This window comes from Apium graveolens, chromosome 2 (assembly GCF_009905375.1).
Source record: "Apium graveolens cultivar Ventura chromosome 2, ASM990537v1, whole genome shotgun sequence".
NCBI lineage: Eukaryota > Viridiplantae > Streptophyta > Magnoliopsida > Apiales > Apiaceae > Apium > Apium graveolens.
The window spans coordinates 168,234,420-168,255,110 of record NC_133648.1 but is presented as its reverse complement, the minus strand read 5'-3'; the positions used below and the strand labels follow the sequence as shown (position 1 = coordinate 168,255,110).

Sequence of the window (20,691 nt, the reverse complement as noted above, 5' to 3'; positions counted from 1 at the left end):
TGGTAGTTCATAAGGAAGTTTTTGAGGAAGAAACCAGGGTAGAAGAAGAAGAGAAAGTTGAAGAACCGGCTTTAGTAGAGATGGGTGATCAAGCGAAAAATTCAAAGGCTTTCATGGACTATTCTCGGCCTAAGATTAATGACATTCAGTCGAGCATCATCAGACCAGCCATCAGGGCTAACACTTTTGAGATCAAGTCAAGCACGATTCAGATAATACATAACTCAATTCAGTTTGGAGGTTCTCCTACTGAAGACCCCAACATGCACATCAGGGATTTCATCGAGATCTGCGACACCTTCAAGTTTAATAATGTGACTGAAGATGCTATCAAGTTACGCCTCTTCCCATTCTCTCTAAGGGACAAAGCTAAGTACTGGTTACACTCTCTACCAGCAGGGTCTATCACCACTTGGGAGAATCTTGTGCAAAAGTTTCTCACTAAATTCTTCCCTATGGCAAAGATTGCTGCAATCAGGAATGTTCTTACTCAGTTTGCTCAGCAAACTGGGGAATCTCTGTGTGAGGCTTAGGATCGATATAAGGAGATGCTAAGGAAGTGCCCACACCATGACATGCCTGATTGGATGATTATCAATTGTTTCTACAATGGATTGGGTGCTACTTCTAGACCCATGATTGATATAGCATCCGGAGGAGCCTTGTGGGCTAAAAGCTACGATGAAGCTTATGAACTTATTGAACTGATGGCTGCTAATGAATACCAGAATCCTTCCCAGAGGTTTACTCAGGGAAAAGTTGCAGGAATTCTGGAGTTGGATGCAGCAACTGTTATCGCTGCCCAACTTAAGGCTTTGACGATGAAGGTGGACACTTTGGCTAATTATGGAGTTAATCAAATCGCTAGTGTCTGTGAGCTTTGTGCTGGTGCCCACGAGATTGATCAGTGTGTAATTTCTAGTAAATCAACTCAGTTTGTGAGCAACTTCCAGCGATCACAGCAACCAGTGCCAGCCACTTATCATCCCAGCAAACGCAATCATCCTAATTTTAGCTGGAGCAACACTCAGAATGCGGTTCAACAGCCTTATTGGCAATATCCAGCTAAGAAGTACAACCCCCTGGTTTTCAGCAACCGCAATATGCACCAAGACAACAACTACAGCATCAACAAGCCAATGAAAATTCTAAATTAGAGGAGTTGAAGCTTGTGTGCAAGAGTCTAGCTGTTTCTATCAAGACCTTAGAAAATCAAATTGGGAAAATTGCCAATGCCTTGCTAAATCATCATCCTGGTACACTACCCAGTGACACTGAAGTTCCAGGAAAGAGGGAAGCTAAGGAGCAGGTAAAGGCAATCACTTTAAGGTCTAGAAAGGTTGTGAATCTCGAACAAACTCAAGTGTTGACTGAAGAAGTTGAGGCTGAGAAAGAAGTAGAGCAGCAGGAAGTAGAAGTGGAACCAAGGAAGACTATTGTTGAGAACACTCCTCCTGAGGTTAATACAAGGGAGAAGTAGATCTATCCTCCACCGCCTTTTCCCAAGCGGCTGCAGACAAAAAAGCTGGAGAAGCAATTTGAGAAGTTTCAGGAGGTGTTCAAGAAACTTCATATCAACATACCTTTCGCTGAGGCTCTTGAGCAGATTCCTAGTTATGCAAAGTTTGTGAAAGGTATTCTCTCTTGGAAGGTGAAGTAAGATGATTTAGAGACAGTCGCTCTCACGGAGGAATGCAGTGCTGTGCTACAACAGAAGTTGCCTCCGAAGCTTAAGGATCCAGGAAGCTTCACTATTCCGTGTACTATTGGAAAAGTATCTTTTGAAAGATGCTTATGTGACTTGGGAGCTAGCATCAATCTGATGCCTTTGTCAATTTTCAAGCAGTTGGACTTACCTGATCCCAAACCGACTTATATGACCTTATAGTTGGCCGACCGTTCTATTATATATTTGTGAGGTATTGTGGAGGATGTCTTGGTCAAGATTGATAAACTCATCTTTCCTGCTGATTTCGTAATTCTTGATTTCGAGGAGGATAAGAAGATTCCCATAATCTTGGGGAGACCTTTCTTGGCGACTGGCTGAACCTTGATAGATGTGCAGAAGGGTGAGCTCACAATGCGAGTTCTGGATCAGGATGAGACTTTTAATGTGTCCAATGCTATGAAATTTCTGACTGATAATGAGGAGTGCTAAAAAGTGGAGTTGGTCGATTCGGTGGTCATATCGGAACTTGATCAATTGCTAAGGTCCGATGCCTAAAAAAAGCCTTGTTGGGGAATTCGGATAGTGAAGATGGCGAAGGTGAAGAATAATTGCAGTATTTGAATGCTTTTCCCTGGAAGAGGAAGATAGATATGCCTTTTGAATCTCTTGGAATAGAGGAATTGAACAAAGCTCCTAAATGCCTCAAGCCAGCTATTGAGGAAGCTCCTACTCTTGAGCTTAAGCCATTACCTGAGCATTTGAGATATGCATTTTTAGGTGATGCATCTACTCTGCCTATTATTATTGCATCTAACCTTTCAGGTAGTGATGAAGAAAAGCTTTTGAGGATTCTGAGAGAGTTCAAATCGGCAATCGGATGGACTGTAGCAGATATCAAGGGAATCAGCCCTTCTTACTGCGTGCATAAAATTCTGCTAGAGGAAGGTAGCAAGCCTACGGTCGAGCAGTAAAGAAGACTCAATCCAATCATGAAGGAGGTAGTGAAGAAGGAAATTCTTAAGTGGCTAGATGCAGGGATCATCTACCCTATTTCTAACAGTTCGTGGGTAAGCCCGGTTTAATGTGTGCAAAAGAAAGGTGGTATTCCTGTGGTAACAAATGAGAAGAATGAGCTTATTCCTACTAGAACAGTCACGGGGTGGAGAGTTTGCATGGACTACAGGAAGTTGAACAAAGCCACTAGAAAGGATCACTTCCCTTTGCCATTCTTTGATCAGATGCTTGACAGGTTGGTCGGTCATGAGTATTATTGTCTTCTGGATGGTTATTCAGGTTACAATCAGATTTGTATCGCTCCAGAAGATCAGGAGAAAACTACCTTCACTTGTCCATTTGGTACTTTCGCCTTCAGACGAGTTTTATTTGGTCTGTGTGGTGCATCAGCCACATTTTAGAGATGCATTATGGCCATCTTTTCTGATATAATTGGCCAGAATGTAGAGGTGTTCATGGATGACTTCTCAGTCTTTGGCGAATCTTTTGATGAATGCTTGCAAAATCTTGGATACATTCTCAAGAGGTACGTTGAGACCAATCTGGTTCTCAATTGGGAGAAATATCACTTTATGGTGCGTCAGGGCATTATTCTCGGGCACAAGGTTCCTAGTAAAGGTCTATAGGTGGACAAGGCCAAGGTGGGGGTCATTGAGAATCTTCCTCCACCTATTTCTGTTAAGGGAATTCACAGTTTTCTTGGTCATGCGGGTTTCTATAGGCGTTTCCTCAAAGAATTCTCGAAAATTTCAAAGCCATTGTGCAGTTTGCTAGAGAAAGATATTCCTTTCAAGTTTGATGATGAGTGCCTTGCAACTTTTGAGACATTAAAGAAGAGTTTAATCACGGCACCGGTCATAACTGCACCTGATTGGAATGAACCTTTTGAGATGATGTGCGATGCAAGTGACTATGCAGTTGGATCAGTTCTTGGGCAGAGGAAGAACAACATATTTTATGTGGTCTACCATACTAGTAAGACCCTAAATGGTGCTCAACTGAATTATACTACTACGGAGAAAGAACTTTTGGCTATTGTCTATGGTTTTGAGAAATTTCGATCTTATCTACTTGGGACTAAGGTGACAGTTTTCACTGATCACGCTGTAATTCGATATCTAGTCTCAAAGAAGGACTTGAAGCCTAGATTGATTAGATGGGTTCTTTTGCTTCAAGAATTTGAACTAGAGATCAAGGACAGAAAGGGGACTAAAAATCAAGTCGCTGATCATCTCTTGCATTTAGAGAATCCTAATATTACTTCATTGGATAAGACATTGATAAATGAATCTTTTCCTAAAGAGCAGCTGTTTGGAGTACAAGAAGAAAAACCGTGGTTCGCAGACATTGTGAACTACCTTGTGAGTAATATCATGCCTCCAGACTTATCTTATGCTCAAAGGAAGAAGTTTCTACATAAAGTGAGGTGGTATATGTGGGATGAGCCATTTCTTTTTCATCAAGGAGCTGACCAGATCATCAGGAGATGTATTCCTTATAGCGAAACGGGGGGGATCTTGTAAGATTGCCACTCAACAACTTATGGAGGACATTATGGTGGAGAAAAGACAGCAGCTCATGTTCTTCAAGCAGGTTTCTTTTGGACGACATTGTTTAAAGATGCTCACCAGTTCGTTTTGAAATGTGATCGATGTCAACGTGTGGGTAATATGTCTAAGAGGGATGAGATGCCTCTTAATGTGCTTCTCGAGGTTGAGGTCTTTGATATTTGGGGAATTGACTTCATGGGGCCATTTGTCTCATCTTGTAACAATCAGTATATCTTGTTGGAAGTTGATTATGTGTCAAAATGGGTTGAAGGTAAGGCGTTTCCAACGAATGATGCGAAAGTGGTGCTTAATTTTCTTCACAAGCAGATATTCACAAGGTTTGGAACTCCAAGAGTCATAATCAGTGATGAGGGCTCGCATTTTTGCAATCGCAAGTTCACTGCTATGATGAAAAGGTATAATGTGAATCATCGCATTGCTACGGCTTATCATCCTCAGATAAATGGTCAAGCCGACGTGTCTAACATAGAGATCAAGCACATTTTAGGTAAGGTTGTGTGTCCATCAAGGAAAGATTGGTCTTTGAAGTTTGATGAAGCTGTTTGGGCTTATAGAACAGCATATAAGACTCCATTGGGAATGTCGTTGTTTCAGTTGGTTTATGGTAAGGGGTGTCATTTGCCTGTGGAGCTCGAGTATAAGGCATATTAGGCTTTGAAGAAGTTGAATCTGGACTTAGATACGGCTGAAAAGAAGAGGATGCTTCAATTGAATGAACTCGACGAGTTTCGACTTCAAGCTTATGAGAACAACAAAATGTATAAGGAGAAAGTCAAGAGGTGGCACGATCGGGGTTTAGTGCTCAAATCATTTGTGACGGGGTAACAAGTTCTTTTGTTCAACTCTCATCTCCGTCTCTTTCCCGGAAAGTTGAAGTCAAGATGGTCATGGTCGTTTATTGTCAAAAATGTGTTTCCACATGGAGCGGTGGAAATTTCTGAGAATGATCAGGGCCAGGCATTCAAGGTAAATGGTCAGAGGTTGAAGCATTACTATGGTGACACGGCAAACCGCGAGGTGGTTAGTGTCGTTCAATTGTCCATTTGATCTCTAGGTTCTACATCGAGCTAGTAATGTAAAAGAAGCGCTTCTTGGGAGGCAACCCAAGTTTGTTGTATATTAGTAAGTATAGGAAGCAAGAAGAAAGGAGAAAATCACAAAAAATGCAGAAAAAGAAAAAAATTCAGGGCTCACTTCAGAAGCTTGGCGCACCCGCGCTGTCCAAGCGCGCGGCCGCGCTGATTTCACAGAAACATGGTGCGCCCGCGCTGTTACAGCGCGCGCCCGTGCCGATTTGGCAGAAGTAGCGCGTGCCCGCACTGTCTCAGCACGCGGTCACGCCGGGTCCCGACTCAGAAAAAAATAAAAGGCAGTTAAAAAGAGAAAATTGGGATTTTTAGTCAAAAATCAATTCTAAACCGATTTTTATTCTACCACATCCCATAATTCCCTCTCCAAATCAAACCCATTACTCCCATTATTCCCATAATCAAATCCCACTTCTATTCCATATATAATTCTCTTTTCACCACCTATATATACATACACCTCATACACAACTTCTTCACCAATTCATAAATTCTCAAACACAAATTCTCTCTCAAACACAACTCTTATTCTCTCTACTCACTTCCAATGGCACCCAAGAGACAAATAACACAAGTCGATAGCAGCACCACCGATTCATCAAGTATGGGTGGTGTAAGGCCAAGGTTCTCTACGCCCGAGGCTGAAGCGGAGTATAATAGGCTTCTTTCGAAGCCAATCATCAAGGAGCGAGGTTTTCTGCCATCAGGAAGGATGGTCAGTTGTTGGATATGATTCTTGAGATGGGCTGGGTTCCTATTTGCGAGGCACCCGCTGCTGTGCCCATGAGTGTTATTTGCGAGTTCTATGCGAACGCCAAGGCTGAGAAGAATGGCTTCACTGTGGTTCGAGGGAGGACGGTGGAGTATAGTGCAGAGGCTATTAGGACTGTGATTGAGCAGCCCACGAGGAAGGTAGGGTAGGACACCTGGAACGATAAGACCCCAGAGGACTTTGATCTGGATCTTATTGTTGCTACTATATGCCAGCCCGATACCCACTGGAAGATCAAGAGGGGCACGAACGAGTATTCTACGTTCCCGGATTCGAGAATGAACAGGTTTGCCTGTGCATGGAATGCTTTTATATGTGCTAACATCATGCCATCTTCGCATGTGCATGAGATTACTGTGGAGCGTGCACGGTTGTTATGGGGCATTCTTCAGGGCGATTCTATAAATTTTGGGATGGTGATTTATCAGGGGATTCAGAAGTTCTTGAGGGGGAGTACAATGGGGTCTATTCTATATGCGTCCGTGGTGACGAAACTGTGTGTGGCAGTTGGTGTTCATTGGCCCACACATGAGCAATTGCAGATCCCGATTGCTCTTATTGACAATACTACTTTGGCTATGATACAAGAATGGGATAGAGGCAAGCCCAATCTGAAGGGGCTTGGTTATACTTTTGACCACCTACCTGGTGGGAGGCCAGCTGTTGGAGCCACTCAGGCGAGCAGGACTGCATGGAGATCTTAGCTAGGAGATGAGGCAGGGCCATTGCAGCAGGCGCATGAAGAGGAGGAAGGAGCTGATATGGGAGCTGGCATGAGTTTGACACAGTACAGGCATCTAGCACGGAGGATGGATGCGATACATGACATCCACAGCAGGTTCGCACATGATCTCACCCAGGCACTTGGGACAGCTTTCAGAGCCACCAGAGTTGATATCCAGTGGCCATTTTTTGGTGAAGATTCCGTGTATCCACCTCCGGACATACCCGACACTCCACCCGTCGAGGGTGAGGATTCTAATTCTGATTAGGTATGCTTGATTCCTTACTATTACCTTCACTGAGGACAGTGAATATTTTAAGTTTGGGGGTAGTAGTTGAAGGAATATATTTTTATGTGAGTCTCATATAGTTGCATGTTCATGATAGTTTAGTTCATATAGTTTGCATATTTTGCCATATAATTTTTTTTTATTTTTATTTATTTTTGGTAGTATGTTATTTTGTTCATATAGTTTTCATGCATTTGCATTATAACATGATCCCTGAGATAATTTTTCCAGTTGACTTATGATATTGATGCTAGTGTAGTGATGTCATGTTTAGAGATGTTAAGTCGTATTAAGTTTATTTGCATGCTAGAGACACTTGTATTTCACTAAGTCTTATAGGTTGCTAGAGTGCTAGATCATAGTCATGGTTTGTTGTTTTGTCGAGGTTTAATCGCTTGTTTATATTTAGAATTTAGGATATTCTCTTAATAATAAAAGACATGGATATTTAAAAATTGGAGGAAATTAGAGTTCATTGCTAATTGTGTGACTATGTGTCAAATGGCTAGCAGTGTTGTAAAAAGCGCAAATCGGACTTAAGCGGTGAGGTCACCTTCTAGCGCTTAAGCGCTAAAGCGGGCGCTTAAGCGGTTTTAAAAGAGGACGCTTAATCGGATTATAAATAAATAAATAAATATGTATATATTAAAAGTAATGAATATTTTTTGAATAAAGAGATAACATTCACGTATTATAATAAATCAATAAAATAATCATTCACAAAGTCATAATCAACTTAAAAAATACAAGTAACATTTAAAAATATCAAATTATACCTTTTTTAAAAATAAGATTTATTTTTTTCTAATTATTTTTAATTCCCCTTTTAATTGGTCAAAAACCGCTTAATCGGTCAAAATCCGCTTAATTCCGCTTAGAACCGCTTAAACCCGCTTAAATTTTATTAAACGCTTAAATATCCGATTTTGCACTAATCCAAGCGCTTTGACCTCCGATTCCGTTTAAGCCCCCGCTTAAGCGTCCGCTTAATGCGCTTTTTACAACACCGATGGCTAGTAGTCGGCTCATATTTATATGAGTAGTCTAGGTTTGGATGAGATGGAGCGAAACGCACTCATTCAGAAATTCGTAGAAAAAAAATAGAAAAAAAGAAAAAAAGAAAAAAGAAAAAAAAAGAATAAGTGTTATGTATAATTGATCACGACTGGGCTCTTTAGTACTCAAGTTATTAAGTTCTTAGGGGACTTTGTGCCTAGTGACCTAAGGCTTTTAAAGTCTGGGATCCGCTAACCTAACGCTCGCTACATGGGTACTATTGTATAAGTCTTTTGTGGACCTCACTCATTGCACAATCAAATAAGCATACTTGTGTTGTTTTATTGTGAATAAAAGCATGAATCCATGTTAACTCCGATATAGAATTGAAGTGTTATAAGTTATTTTGAGTCTAGCTTTTATTCTGTTTATAAACTTGTGATTGTCTTGATAAGTAGTGAGTCATGATTGTTAATCTAGTTGCGATAGTATATCTGTAAGCATCTGCACACACGCACATCTCTAGTTTGTAAGTTAATTTGTATGATTTAACTTATCTTTATGCGAGTAACTGCATTCGTTGATATGTTGCTTGTCGATTGGTTTAGTTATTCTATTGGGATCGTTGCATTCATATTAGTTGCATTCATGCATTTTTATTCTCTTGTTCTTTGAGTCTGTTTATGCTTTAGGACAAGCATCAATTCAAGTTTGGGAGTATGTTGAGTGGCATTTATGACACTTTATAATGCTCTGATAAGCTTTGAATTGATGCATTTCTACTCAAGTTGTTAAGTGTTTTAACGTGTTTTCTAGTATTTTTGCATTTCAGGCATTAATCTGTGAATCAGGAGAATTAGCATTATTTTGGTGCTAATCTGGTGTCAATATGGTGTTGGAATAAAAGCTCGTGGAAAGCCGGCTCGAAGCAGCAAGGAAAAAGATGAAATCTGAGTTTTTCCCAGAAGGACGGCGCGCACGTGCTGTGATAGCGCGTGGCCGCGCCAGGATTCCAGAAAGGCTACGCGCCCGCGCCGGTGCGGAAAATTTAAATCCTGTTTCTAATTCGATTCTAAGTGGGGAGACTTCCAGATTGCAAAGGGATGCTATATATATTCAAATAATAATGTTTTTATGAGAGAGACATACTAGAGCACAAGGAGAGCCATAAAAAGACCATTTTAGCACAATTCAACGAAGGCGAAGAAAATCTTGTTTTTACTTGTGAATCTTTGTTTTAAGTTGTATTTGGATGCTAGTTTTCTTACTTATAAACCTTTACTCTTGTTTTGTACTTGGTTTTATTTATTCGTTATAAAGACTACGTTTGTTATACCATGCTTTCATCGGAACCCATGTTGATGATGAGTCCGATCATGGGCTAATCGTTATCGTGGGGTTCTAGCGGATTTATTTATGGATTTCTTTAGTTAAATTTTTTTGATACCTTAGTATGTGGTGATTGATTGATATCCTAGTATTGGTTGTGCGTATTCGTCTTATGAGCGTCGCGAATTTATAAGATAGTGTGTTAATTCTTAATGAAGCGACAATGAATTTAAGGATTTAGAACTTGCCATGCTAGCATAGGTTCATGTGTTATTGTTATACATGATTCGTAGGTAATTTTACCCATCTTACTTGCCCTGTGTAATCAAGATAGATAACTTGTGCTTAAACCGTTATTTTGTCAAATTCTATAGACATATAGGGTCTCAATATAATTGGTGTCTATTGAGCTTCTATCTCTTTTGTGGATGTCTAGTAGTATAGTACTCGTGCAACGAAAGTTGGCGTTTATCAGTTTCGTATTGTCTGATTAGTGTCATCACCATTGCATGCTAAGGTTGAGAACAATAAGGCTATTGAATGAAGTATTTAATGAAGTTAGAATCCCATGTTTGTCATATATATTAATTCAGTCAATCTTAATTTTGTAGTTATAATAGTTAGCGTAATTCTTAGTTATAAACAACCTCAATTTGTTATCGTCTTAGCATTGAATAGTAAGCATACATTGTTGCTTAAGTGCGTGAATTAAATAGTTAACCAATACAGTCTCTGTGGGAAAAACTAGAAAAGATTCTATACTACTTGCAAACTCGTATACTCGCGTGTAATATTAGCGTGTGTTTAGCGACTAACAACTAACTGGGCTGATAAACTAAAATTAAACTCTGACAATGTTCAAGTTAAAGAAGAAGTTGTTATTTAACCAATCATAACCTATGATTCTACTCATGTTGTTAATTTCTCAAATCAAATTCAAGCAGATTTATCAAATCCTGATTATGAAGACATAGTCTTTGATAAGCCAGAACTTACTTTTGAAGAAAAGAAGAAGCTACTATGGGGAAGCAAAAAACCAACACCTAGAAAAAATTATTCTGAAACATTAAAGAATATTTATAGTGGAAGTTCTCGATCTAGACAACCAGGAATCACAAGTAGTCTTTGAAGATTAAATGTTGATGATCCATTTATAGGAAATGCTTTGACTCTAAGAAAACATTCTTATTTGACAGAAATTGGAGACAGTGTAATGCTTGAAGACTTACAGAAGATCATATCAGTGCAAATTGTTATTGATCATGCTGAAGAGAAAATAATCTATTTTTTGGAGTCTGGGAGAAGCTTAAGGTTGAATCAAGAACAGTTAAGAGACAAACCATGGCAGGAATTGGAACTTATTTCTACAATTCTCAAGGTAACTAATTTTGTAACTGCCAGATGGTCTACATTCATAAAGAACCTGATACAGTTAAAGTAGAGAGGAATGCCTTACAAATCAAACTACATTCCAAAGTACATTGATCAATCTGAATATGTTGTTGATATGCTTATTGGATGAGCCAAGATAGAAATGAGTCTAGGGACTAAAGTTTTAACCTTTAGTCTAGGGACTAAAGTTTTAACCTTTAATCCTGATGGAAAGAAAATTGGGTTTCTGGAGCTAGATGATCTATCTCTTGGAAATTCAAAGTTACATAATCTCAGGATTGCCATCTATCAGAATGATGAATCAACAGATGAACTGGGGGAACATAAATAGAGGATGCAATGGTATTTGGATGTAATGGAAGAGAATCTGCTGAGGAAGTTTCTTGAAGATTTTCCAGATTGTGTTAGATTTCAGAATGAAGAGTAAAGTCTAATATTCACTGAAGTAAGAATGAATATGATTACTTGATTTCTGCATGTAGATAGTTTTGACATCATCAATTGGAACTTGTACATATTTCCATAATGCACAAGTTGGGGGAGATTGTTAGATATAATTGATGATATCAGCAGAAACTTTCAGAAGTTCATATCAGGACTTATATTAGCATATATTGAAGAGTGATGTCATCGGTACTTATATCAGTATTTGATGATCAACAGATGAGGTCATCAAAACTTGTCACTTCAGTAGATATTCAAAGAGAAGAAGGAAAGCAGGAATTCAAGGCGATGAAGGACTTTATCTCAGAAGCATTGTAATATGTTTCCTTGTTTTTAATAGACTGGGATTCCTTGTACAGTGTGTAGATGTGCTCTATATAAAGCACATATTAGGTTCATGCTATAAGCATTGTGAACATTTTTATATCATTCGCATAACCTAAAAGTTGTCAAGGATTATTGTTCATCCTTTCGAGAGAGTACGTTTGTAATTAGTTTTTATCTATTAATATAAAAACTGTTGATTATGTTGAAACATTGTCGAATTGATTGCATTAACTATATTCACCCCCCTCTACAGTTGATTACGGGACTAACAGACTGAGTATTTGACTGCAGTTGGCACTGTGTGTGCAGCCTGTGACTCTCCTAAAGGTTTCAGCTTCTTCTTTCTTATATAGGTTTGTGATTGGTCAGTTGTGTCTCTTCCCCTTTTGGCCTGTGATCTTTGTTGAGAGCTTGTTTCAATAGCTACAGCCTTTTGAGAGGATGCAACTTGTAAAGAGCTTATTTCCTTATTAATCACCACAGTTTGTTGGGAGACTCTGATATGGCTGGTTTGGGTCACACTTTCCTCACCTACCTTATCCTTAGGGCTTTTTTATGTTCACCCCTTCCCTCACCCAACTTACTACCTTGTGCACTCCTCTCAAGTGAAGTAGTAGATGTTACAACTGATGTCTTTTGAGAGACAACAGAGGTGGCTTCTTAGAATTAGATTTTGATTTAGGTTTTGTGGCCTGGGTAGAAATCTATTTGGTCACTGTCACAGATGCCATTTCCATAGTTGAAGTTGAAGAAGTAATGGGTGGAGAAGAGATTGCAGCAGAAATAGTTACCTCAATTACCTATTGTGCCCCAAAAATTGGAAGATAGTTGAGAGGCACTTCATTGTTGAGGTTGTTCCCGCTCAAATCTGTAAGAACTCTCTTTTCTTGAACCCAACAAGCAAGCCTGTTGTACCCCTCAATATCCCATAATTTATACCCTAACTCTAGCATGACATAATTAATGAAATTAAAATACTTGTCATGTAGAAGCATGTAAAGCATGTCTAGCATGGAAGTAGTAATTGTTAGGGATTCGAGCATATAAACACAGCGGATAATCAAAAAATTTTGAATCCCTACCTCAGGATCTATGTATAATGAACGGATGATTATGGAGAATAGGATCATGTACCTTAACAAAGCTTTCTTTCTGAATATGATGAACGTTCTGATCTTGATGAACCACAGCAGCCCTCCTTGCGAAGATCTGCTCTCCAAAGGTATCCACATGAACTTCCGATCGTCCAATGAACACCAGAGCCGGTACTAGCCGATTGGTTGCCTTTTCCTCTCTCTCTCTCTCTCTCTCTCTAGCCTCTCTAGGATGTAGAGTTGTTAGGGTTTTTCTCTAAAAATGTGGTGCAACTTCTTAACCCTAAAATTATACATCTTAATGTATATATAGGGGAGAGAGGATTAGGGCCTAACCCTAAACCTAATGGGCTTCTAAATAGACCCATTCTGTTTTGGGTTTATATTATTATTAAATTCGAATTCTAATGTATTTAAAATTAATCAAGTCTCACTTTATTAATTTAATAATTAAATTCAAATAAATAATTATAAAATATTTAAATTCATAATTTAAATAATACCCCGTAAAAACGCTCTGTGTGTGTGACCCTTTAGGTTATTATTATGTTGGCAATAATTTTATTTTCCAATAATAAAATTATAAACAATGAGTGACATCTAGTAATACATCATTGCTCACAAGTAATAATAATAATTGGTGATTCAATTAGACCTTTCGTGAATAATATACAATGTAATATAATCCCTTTAGCCTTATATTATAGATCAAACTCGAGGCATGCATTGTGTCATCCTCTGCAAACGTTTAATCCTACTTTTCTTGATCAATGAGTAAACTATTAAATAAATCAATATTTTGAGCACGACCATGCATTTTATAGTCTTACTCAATCAAGAGGCCAATAATATCACTTCTTTAAAATAGGAGGGCTAAATTCCATCTAGATCATTCATATTTCTCATACGATTCATAATATACCCAATGTCTACTTTTATGATTACCCAGTCAATGATAACTTTCAATAGTATCAAAGTATATTAATTCTTGTATAGAAATATAATGATTTCAGGTCTAAGGACCAATACATCATTATCACTGTGAGATTAACTTATGACACATTAAATATGTAGTAACTCACAACAGGTCAATCCAACACCATGTGCTTAATACATGTGCCTGTGTTTTGACTTTAGTTTCACCATACCTATGATCAATGAGATGTGATCATCAGTCAACAAACACACTAGTCTCAACTCATTTATTATCGTCCCTTAATAATAATACTTAACTAGGGATCTTTAGGAATATTAATATTATTCTCATAATATCATTTCTAAGTCACGTACTTAGAGATATAGATTTACATATCATATTCCAAGGACATTTATTAATCTAACATATTATCACAGAAAATAAAGATATAATAAAGTACTAAAGAATAATCCATAGAATCATAATTAATAATCCAAATGTTTCATAATAAAAATATAATAGTGTTGTCTCTAGGGCACAAACACTAACAATCTCCCACTTGCACTAGAGCCAATCACCCATGTATCTAATACCCATAGAACTAGTATGACCTTCGTGCTTTTGCTGCGACAAAGCCTTAGTTAGTGGGTCTGCAACATTTTCATCAGTATGCACTTTACATATATGTATATCTCCTCTTTCATTAATCTCTCGAAGAAGGTGATATCTCCTAAGTATATGATTTTCCTGGGAATGGGACCTTGGTTCTTTAGCCTATGCAATGGCTCCATTATTATCACAGTAAAGATCAACTGGATCTGTGATTGATGGAACCACACCAAGTCCCGTTATAAATTTCCGTATCCAAACAGCCTCCTTGGCCTCTTCACTGGCAGCAATATACTCAGCTTCCATTGTTGAATCAGCTACTGTCTCTTGCTTTGAACTCTTCCAGCTTACAGCACCTCCATTAAGGAAAAACACAAAACCTGACTGAGATACTGAATCGTCTCTGTCTGTCTGGAAGCTTGCATCTGTGTAACCCTTTACAACCAGCTTCTCATCTCCTTCATACACCAAGAATGAATCTTTAGTCCTCTTCAAGTACTTAAGAATATTCTTGACAGCTGTCCAGTGACCCTCACCAGGATTAGAATGGTATCTGCTCATCATGCTCAAGGCATACGAAACATCAGGACGAGTACATATCATCGCATACATTATAGATCCAATTGCCGAAGTATATGGAACTTTGCTCATACGGCCCTTATCATCTAATGATTTAGGGAAGTTGTCTTTTGAGATCAATATCCCATGAGACATTGGGACATATCCTCTTTTTGCCTCTTGCATCCCAAAATGATACAATACCTTGTCAATGTATGTACTCTGACTTAGGCCGATGAATTTCCTTGATCTATCTCTATAGATCTTTATCCCTAATATATAGGTAGCATCGTGTAAGTCCTTCATGGAGAAACTATTTCCCAACCAAGTCTTAACAGTTTGTAGAGAAGGTATGTCATTCCCTATTAGTAATATGTCATCTACATATAGTACTAGGAATGCCACATGGCTCCCACTAACCTTCTTGTAAACACATGGTTCATCTTCGTTTTGAATAAAACCAAAATCTTTGACTATTTCATCAAAATGACGATTTCATCTCCTTGAGGATTGCTTCAATCCATAAATAGATCGAAGCAACTTACAGACCATCTTAGCAAACTTGGGATCGATAAAACCCTCAGATTGTATCTTTTATACATCCTCTTCAAGGCTCCCATTTAAGAAAGTGGTTTTGACATCCATTTTCCAAATCTCATAGTCGTAGTAAGTAGCTACTGCTAGCAAAATCCTGATAGACTTGACCATAGCAACTGGTGAAAAGGTCTCATCATAGTCTATACCATGAATTTGTTTGAAACCTTTTGCCACTTGTCGCGCTTTATAGGTCTGTACTTTACCATCCATGTCAGTTTTCTTCTTGAAAACCCACTTGCACCCTATAGATTTTGCCCCTTCACGTGGATCAACTAAAGTCCATACTTTATTTTAATACTTGGATTCTATTTTGGATTTCATGGCCTCTATCCATCTCTCGGAGTCTGGACTGTTCATAGCTTCTTGGTAGGTAAGAGGCTCATAATTGTCTATGAGCATTACATCATCATCTTGAGTCAAGAGAAATCCATATATCTCTCTGGCTCATGATGAGCCCTACTAGATCTACGAACAACCTGTGTTTCGGGAGCAGGAACATTTTGATGTACATCCTGCCCATTTTCCAACTTTGGTTCAATGTTATTTTATCCAACTCGATATTCATCGAGATCTATAGTCCTCCCACTTATTTTCTTGGAAAGTAACTCTCTTTCAAGAAATACAGCGGTTCGAGCAACAAACACTTTATTCTCGGTAGGATTATAGAAACTATACCCTTTAGTTTCTTCAGGATATCCCACAAAATAACATTTATCTGATTTTGGTCTCAGCTTGTCAGACACTAAGCATTTCACAAACGCTTCATATCACATACTTCCATAAAAGACATGATGTGGTGTTTCTAAGTCATTATCTCATATAGAGTCTTTTGAACAGATTTAGTTGGAACTCAGTTTAGTGTATATACAGTCGTTTCTAGAGCATAACCCCAGAAACTTATTGGAAGATCTGCTAGACTCATCATCGATCGTACTATATCCAACAAGGTACGATTTCTCCTCTCAGAAACTCCATTCCATTGAGGCGTTCCAGGAGGAGTAAGTTATGACACGATACCACACTCCTTCAAGAAACCTTTAAACTCGAGGCTTAAGTATTCTCCTCCACGATCTGATCATAGAACTTTTATACTTTCCCCTATTTGCTTTTCCACTTCAGCCTTGTATTCTTTGAAATTTTCAAAAGAATCAGATTTGTTCTTCAAAAGATACACATATCCATATCTACTGAAATCGTTAGTAAATGTAATGAAGTAGTAAAAGCCTCCTCTTGCCATCGTACGCAATGGACCACATACATCACTATGTATAAGTCCTAATCATTTGGTGGCCCTTTCACCTTGTCCGGTAAAAGGAGCTTTAGCCATTTTGCCAATGAGACAAGATTTGCATTCTTCGTATGATTCAAAATCAAACTTATCCAAGTAACCATCTTTATGTAATTTGGAAATGCGTTTCTCATTTATATGACCTAAACGACAATGCCAAAGGTATGTTTGATTTGAGTCTTTCATCTTAATACATTTATTATCATTATTTATATTATAGACAGGATTATCTAAATCAAGAACATACAAACCATTGAATAAATGGGCAACCCCATAGGTAACATTATTGAATGAAAAGGAACAACTATTGTTCTGAATCAAAAATGAAAAACCTTTCTTGTCCAAACAAGAAACCGAAATAATGTTTCTGCAAATCGCAGGGCACGTAAAAACAGTTATCTAGTTCTAAAATAAGCCCAGTGGGAAACGATAAATGATAAGTCCCTACAGCTAAAGCAGCAACCTTTACTCCATTTCCAACTCGTAGGTCGACTTCTCCCTTCATCAATGCCCTACTTCCCTGCAGTTCCTGCACATTTATACAAATGTGAGAACCATATCCAGTATCTAATACCCAAGATATAGAAGTAGAAAATTGACTTCTATAACATAAATACCTGAATCAGAAGCAGCAATAGCAGCCTTCTTCTTCTTCAGATCCTCCAAATAAGCATGACAGTTCCTCTTCCAATGAACTGGTTTTTACAATAGTGACAATCACCAACCTTTGGAACACTACCTTTAGGCTTCAATGCCTTGGTCGAAACAGGCTTCAGATTGGTATTAGATTTAGATCCCATCTTCCTCTTGCCTTTCCATTTACCCTTTCCTTTGGCCTTCCCATTATTCACCATCAGCATGAGAGCAGGGGACGCCTTCTAAACATTGGTCTCAGCAGTTTTCAACATAGCCAATAATTCGGTGGGGTTCTTATCTATCTCATTCATATTATAATTCATAACAAATTGAGAATAGCTGTTGTTTAAAGATTGTAAAATAATATCAATCTGGTGCTCCATAGCCATTGGGACACCCAACTTGGCAAGGTACTCCATATACCCTATCATTCTTAGAATATACGGTCCAACCAGATCACGTTCTCCCTGCTTACATGCATGCAATGATTTGAAAATATCAAATCTCTCCTGACGAGCCTGTCCTTCAAACATACATTTAAGGTGCTCAATCATATCATAAGAATCCATATTCTCATGTTGTTTCTGAAGTTCATCACTCATGGTCGCTAACATGAGACATTGAACATCCGTGTCATTATCGATGTGTTTCGAATAAACATTATGTTGAGCACGAGATGCTCCCTCAGGGAAAGGTGCAAGGTGAGGGATATCAATTACATAGAGCTTGCGCTCTTGTTTGAGGACAATCCTCACGTTCCTCTTCTAGTCAAGGAAGTTTGTTCCTGTCAGCTTGTCCTTCTCAAGGACTGATCGCACAGAGAAGTTGTTTGAATTGTTTGCCATTTGTTATCTACAATGTTAAAGTGCATAAGATAAATTAGTCTACAGATGATTATTAAATTATGTTCAAGTGATTATTTATATATATATACAAAATATATATCTCCCACTATTTTTATCAAATTAATAGCCCTAACTATTAATTCAGAAATAATATCTTCTATATACTTTCTAGTGAGCCAAGATCCAAATCTCACAACATTTTAGTTCAGCTTTGGCTTTACTCCTAAAACATGATTCAATAAGGTAGACAATATTTGTCAATTATATCAACTATATAACTCTTGGATAGTTTAGTGGAACAACAATTATTCATATTTATCCAATAAATCTCACCAAACTCTATGCCTCTAAGTTCACAATCCTATTGTGGTAACTTAGTTAAGTCAAACCCAAAAGTCTAAAAAGTAGCATATACTTCAACATGCTGTCCCACGATAGATGGGAGTACTTCGCTCTGGCGAACCCACTCCTTATCGATCTAGGGGTTAACGCGTTGGATATATTGGAAGGCATCTAAACAACTTAATATTAATATTAGGGTTTTGTTAATATTATAACGATCATGATCCCATCATATAGAGATTTCCAATTTTTCCTTGAATAAAATATTTCAAATCAATACTCGTCAATGGTTTAATTTCCAGGTAGTGGAGGAGTCACACCGGTCTCGCTTAAAACCTACAGACTTACAAGTTCAATGAACCCGTTGTTGACAAAATCACCCCATGTCGGAAATAAAGAAGATTTGCATTTCACTCCGTGTTTCATAAACACGAGAATCTCATAATTGTTTGTTAATTTTAAAATCTTGTGTCGTTACAAATTTTATTTTATTTAGCAGGCATGCCATGGGTGACGTTTCTAATACATGCATTCATGCATGATTAATCTAATTAAAGCATGCATCATTTACTATTCTATACATACATTCATACATCAATATGTAAAGTGATGTATGTAAATGTGCTTGGTTATGGCCTTTATCCTATGTGATCCTTTCAAGCTAATGAAAGGATCAAGGTCAATCTGTGGCGAATAATATAAATACAATTACATTTAAGTCTTCATTTTTCTTATCTCGATGTTGCTTCTCCTCTTGGATCATGCCTTCTTGAAGTACATTACATAAAACAACCTATACTGATGTACTAACATAAGAAAACTCAGGTTACATTCGAGGTAAAATAGTTACAACAATAATGAAAATGACATGCAATTCGTATTTATAATACCAAAATCATAAATTTAATCTAAAGGTCTTAAGGCCATAACCAACACCATGCTCAAGTAAAAAAATAAAGAACTTAATCAAATCTTAACCAGCCTCTGCCACTACTGCATTAAATGCCGTTTCAACGGATAATGCACAAATCCATCAACGGATAAATCCATCAATGGATAATTCCATCAACGGATAAATCCATCAACGGATAAATCCATCAACGGATAAATCCATCAATGGATAATTCCATCAACGGATAAATCGATCAACGGATAAATCCATCAACGGATAATTCCATCAACGGATAATTCCATCAACGGATAATTCCATCAACGGATAATTCCATCAATGGATAAATCCATCAACGGATAATTCCATCAACGGAAGACCAGTCTAGTACAGAAATCCAATTTCAGAACTACAGATCATATCTGAACCAGTCTCTACCCCTACTGCATCATATGCAGTTATAGAAGTATGTATCATATACACACTAATCATTCCCCGCAGAACATATCATGTCAATACACCATCTGTCCAACAGTTTAGATCACTATCTTAAACCAAATATCATGCATAACATACAAATTGTATACTAATCAGTCATGAAATAATATAACACGCTAGTATCATCATATACATAAACATCACGTGAATATACAGAAAGTTCTACATAACAGTTCGATCATAAATCAACATAACAGAATTATGTATTAAATCTCACACATAAACCGTATCACATACATACATGGCAGATTTGATTCATGCTTAATATATTGATAAACTATTAAACACGTACCCAAATCATCCCATTACACACATAGCTCTAATACCATTGTTAGGGATTTGAGCATATAAACTCAGCGGAAAATTTAAATTTTTTGAATCCCTACCTCAGGATCTATGTATAATGAACGGATGATTATTGATAATAAGATCATGTACCTTAACAAAGCTTTCCTTTTGAATATGATGAACATTCTGATCTTGATGAACCATAACAGCCCTCCTTGAGAAGATTTGCTCTCCAAAGGTATCCACACGAACGTCCGATCGTCCAACGATAACCGGAGCCGGTACTAGCCGATTGGTTGCCTTTTCCTCTCTCTCTCTCTCTAGCCTCTTTGGGATGTAGAGTTGCTAGGGTTTTTCTCCAAAAACATGGTAGAACTTCTTAACCCTAAAATTATACATCATAATATACCCAATGTCTACTTTTATGATTACCCGGTCAAGGATAACTTTCAATATTATCAAATTATATTAATTATCGTATAGAAATATAATGATTTCAGGTTTAAGGACCAATAC

General features: G+C 37.8%; 1 non-coding gene across 1 annotated transcript; it reads right to left on the bottom strand.

Moving 5' to 3' along the window:
- Positions 1-470: 470 nt before the first annotated feature.
- Positions 471-577, bottom strand: LOC141710088 (small nucleolar RNA R71). The gene has a single exon (XR_012570627.1). It is a non-coding gene; the product is annotated as a small nucleolar RNA R71 (small nucleolar RNA).
- Between the last annotated feature and the right edge of the window lie 20,114 nt (positions 578-20,691).